The following is a 4,754-nucleotide window of genomic DNA, read 5'->3' as shown; positions in this document are numbered from 1 at the left end:
CAAATGACAGACTCACTATGTCTATGGCACATACTCAAAATTAGGTGTTAGGAAAAAAACCAGAATATGCCCCAATAACTTGAGAGCCTTGTCCAGTTTCTTATTTTTCTGTGAGTAATATTAGCAGAGGAAAGGACCTTGCTTATTAAACTGTGATCCCACAGTGCCTATTTGACAACAAGCATTTAACTTTTCATTTTCTTATTGTTAAAGATTCTGAAGATGCTTGACATTTCTTGTAAAAAATTTACTTATCTATTATGCACCACTAAATTTGTGTGGTGTCCTATATTTGAACTCATCTTCTACAACACACAGAATCTGTTGAAAAATGTCTCTTTTTTTCCATGGCCTTCATGATACAATGACTCATTCCCCCGTGGGTAGTCGGTAACTCTGCCCTTGGTCACTAAGTGAATGATTTGGAGAGCCTCTGTGGCTGAACATATTCGAGTTAAATGATGCAGTGGGAAAGACGGGGATCATGGAAAGAGCAGAGCACTGTAGATTGTCAAAGGATGCATGGCAGGCTTCAGGAATGTGATGCAGATGGAGAGGCTGTGAATATGTTTCAGGTACTGCAGAAATTAGAACAAGCAGAAATCCACACAGGTTCCACTTGGGTATTGGAATCTGGTATCAGTGTTCTCAAAAATACAAATGGTATTGCAATACACATAATAGCCTTAACTCTCACCATCTGGACCCAAAAGAGACTGCTTGCTTGGATTCCCTAATCAATGACCATGTTTTACTGCATGGGTAGCAATTAGAAGTAATGTTTCTGTACTTCTTTTTTTTTTTAAACTGATAACCTTAGCATTTCTATTTTCTTTCTCTGATTGATTCCTCTAACCCTGTCACTTATAACCCTCTTTGCTCTGAGCTGATTAGGACACCTGATTCCAAGCAATTCTACTCTGTTCCTCATTCATCATATGAGAACAAATTTGTAGATGGAGAGTTTGAGCAGCACCCATCCTCCAAGGAAAGGTGATATGCTCATAAATAATTTGGTTCTGTCAACAAGCAGCAGAAGAAACATCTGGCATGAGCTTTTATGTTGTCTGTGCTACATGACTTAAGAGGAAAGCACCATCTCTCTGAGCTGCAGTGAAGCCAGTGTAAAGCAGTCACTCAAGATATTGGTATTGGTTTGTGTTTTACTCTCCTGCCCATTTTAAGAGAGTAGCCAGGTCCCCATGCACATGCTTGCTTCAAGGGAACTTCATGTTATCAGGATGATAGCTGAGGTTGCCTAGACTTTATTCCTACAACTGAGTTTCTGGAAAAATTACTAGTGAACAATTTAAAGAGCAACAGGGAATAAAAGCACTCGTTGAATTTTGTCTTCCTAAAAGATATGTTGAAGCCCTAACTCCCAGTACCTGTGAATGTAACCTAATTCAGAAATAGGATCTTTGCAGTAATCAGGTTAAAGTGAGGTCATACTGGATTAGGATGGGCATTAAATCCAATGGCTAATGTCCTTAGAAAAAGGCTATGTAAAGACACAAGAACACAGAGACACACAGGGAGAACACCATATGAAAAAGGAGGCAAAAACTGTAGTGACACAGCTGCAAGTCAGGGGACACCAAGGATTGCCAGCAATCACCAGGAGAAGCTAGGAGCGAATCATGGAACAAATTTTCCCTTCGAGTCTCCAGAAGGAACCAAGCTTGCTGACTCCTTGATCACAGACTTCTAGCCTCCGGATTTGTGAGAGAAAAAAATTTTTGTTGTTTCAAGCCACCCATTTTGTGGCATTCCTAGGAAACTAACTCAAAAATAAAGCCCTTGTGGGGCAAAAAGATTCTTACGAGGCTAAAATGAGGTCATGATTGAAATAGGAGAGAAAATCAAGAGCAGATATTCTGTATAGCTCCCTCATTTATTTAATTCTGTGATAATGAGCAACATATAATTTCTCTAGGGTTCATTTTCCTTCTTTACAAAATAAAGAAGGTAATTTATTTGAGCTAGGACAGTGTTCAATATATAATAGCTCTGATTCTTTTGTTGTCGTGATCATGATCATGAATGATCATCATCACCATTGTCTGCACTACTTCATGAAGTCATGGGGAGGGGGAGCTTGCATTGGGACCAGGGCCTCAGCTGACCATGATATTAACCAAGCTGTGGTGTGCCTGAAATAGTGGATGCAGTCTTAACCCAGCTAAGCTATAGAGCCATCTAAGGAAAACACAGTGGTTCCAACCCAATTGAAGTATGCTTCCCTGTTAGGGAAAGTAATATTCTCCACCGGGTGGTTGTCTCCCATCCAATGCTGTTAAGGTAAGAAGTCAAAGTGGCTTTGGGAGTGGAGACTGGAAAGATTTCTTGTAGCTTATTATTTTCATGATTTACTTCATTTTGATCCATAGAGTAGCAAGGATGCACAAAGACAAGAAGGAGAAATCAGGAAGGTACCTCATATTTTCAGTTCTGTGCATTTTTCCAGCACATTTGTTATATCTTCAATTTATAAAACTGTCCTGTTGTGAGTCTCTAAGAGATCTCAATTGAGTAGGACATGGTTTTGGATTTGATTCTCTGAGTAGGCTCCTTATCTTAACAAAGAAGAATCAGATCACAGTTTATGACTGGGTCATACCCCTCTCAAGTCAGTCATCTCATAGACATGAGCCACTGCAGGGGCTCCAAGGTCCATACCACCATCATTGTAAAACTATTCCATAAATCAATATATATTTTACTACCTCTGTAACACATACTCTGATTAATGATCATCCCATACCATAATAGAAAGTAAAGGCATGATTGTATGATTTCCTCTAGAGTCAATAATGGCTCCTTTCAATAACTTAGTCAAGTCACACATTTGTGATGCTTGGTATCTTGACCTCTTCCTGTGACATCTGCTTTCTTTTCCTTATGATGATACATTAAAAGGATATAAGCCAGGGTAGCCATTCTCAACGTTTTATACAATCTATTAAACCTTTTTTTTATAGCTAATGGCTAAAAAAAAATTAATGCATGGCAGTGGCATCCTAAATCATCTGCAATTTTTAAAATTTGATTTATCATTTCCTTGTGCTCAGTTACCAAAAACTAGTTAAGACTAAATAGGAATGTCTTAAATATCTTACTGACATATTACGGTACATTCCAACATGAAGATCTCCATCAGGTCTTTTACTATGGAAAACAATGGCCAAAAAATACATTTTATAATTGTTGTACCTGAAAAAAGTTAATCACTGATTGTTCCTGTCTCTGCTTTTTATTTATGTGTTTTTTTTTTACCAGCACATTTAGTGGGGTAGAAAGGTTGTGGCCCTAGAGACACAACCCTCCTAAGCATCATCCTGCAAGTTCACTATTTTCTTGGCCTACCTATACTTCCCAAATGACTTGCAATTAGATTTTCTAGGATGATCTGCATTTGTTTTTCTCAGATGAAATCCATAGCCCAAGGCTAAAATACAATCATTCCACTGAGGGTAGATGGGAATCTAACAAGATTGGGAGAACCATGGCGAATCTAATCCTTGGCTAGTAAGGTTGGCAGAAAGTGGCACAGAAAGGTCATTTGCATGTGGTAAGGGATAATGGGGATTAGAAAAGATATTGGGTTCCAAAATTACCATACAAATGCCAAAATATTACAGGTAGGTAACTCATGGCCAGTAGGAGTCCTGTAGAGAACATGTAGATTGAGGAAGATAAAATTATTATTAAATCCCAGTATTCTACCTAATCTCATTTCTGCATCCTGTCATTGTGCCTATTATGTGAAGAATCTATGAGTTGGAGGGCAGCAACTCATTAAGAAGAACCAAACTAGCTTAATAAGTAAGATTTTTGGAAGATATGCCATTCAATTGCATAAGAGTTTTTCATTTCACCTAAAGTTACCTTCTTGAACTTTGCAGGTGCAAATGATAGTAGATTGTACATTGAGCACTCATTATTGACACAGATGGCTTATTTTTAGCAAAGCAGCTCCCAGAATACTTTACAGCACCTACACAGAGAAAGAAATCTACATGTTAAAAAATACAGTGAGGCTGTCAAAATGAACATGCAACTGTGTAATAAATTCTATCAAGAACTTATTTCTGGAAACAGGGCTGTAGCCTAAGAACTTTTCCTTGATGCTTTTATGTAGACCATTTTGACAAATCAGTTCTCCCCAAAGATGTCTATCCAAAGATGTCTATATTAATATTTAAAGCATAAAATATTTTTAAGCATTTACCTAGTATATGTGTCCAATGATTTATGAGAAATTTGATATTTAGAATATTGTTTTCCATGGGAAGAGGAGGAGACTGCAACTCTTAGAAATATTTAGGATGTGATACTTTATATCCTGACCTCAAGAAATATACAATCTAATCAGGAAAAATTAAACACAAATGGCAAATAACACCACAAAGCAGAATCAACGGAATTTGTTTAAAGTCATATTGGTTTTTCTTCTCTTACAGTTTCTTAGATCTCTTTTACCACTTTCAAACTGTGTGCAAATAAATGGGAAATGAAAGCCTAAGAAGCAATGTCTTTATGTATTTCTTAGCATCCTTTTCAGTAATCCACACGCTGTACCAACCTCATCTTCATAAACAGTGACACCTAGCAAATGTGAGGTCCTCTAGACTGCAGTTGTACGCCTTATACAAAAACAGATTTCAAAAATACATATGGAATTGGTCTCTTCCCTTTATATCTGCCTTGGAACATTCTACAAAGACTAAATTCTAAAGATGTCTTTCCCATCC

The sequence above is a fragment of the Balaenoptera borealis genome (genome assembly GCF_965194805.1).
Source record: "Balaenoptera borealis genome assembly, chromosome: 13".
Lineage (NCBI taxonomy): Eukaryota > Metazoa > Chordata > Mammalia > Artiodactyla > Balaenopteridae > Balaenoptera > Balaenoptera borealis.
This window is presented reverse-complemented; position numbering follows the sequence as displayed.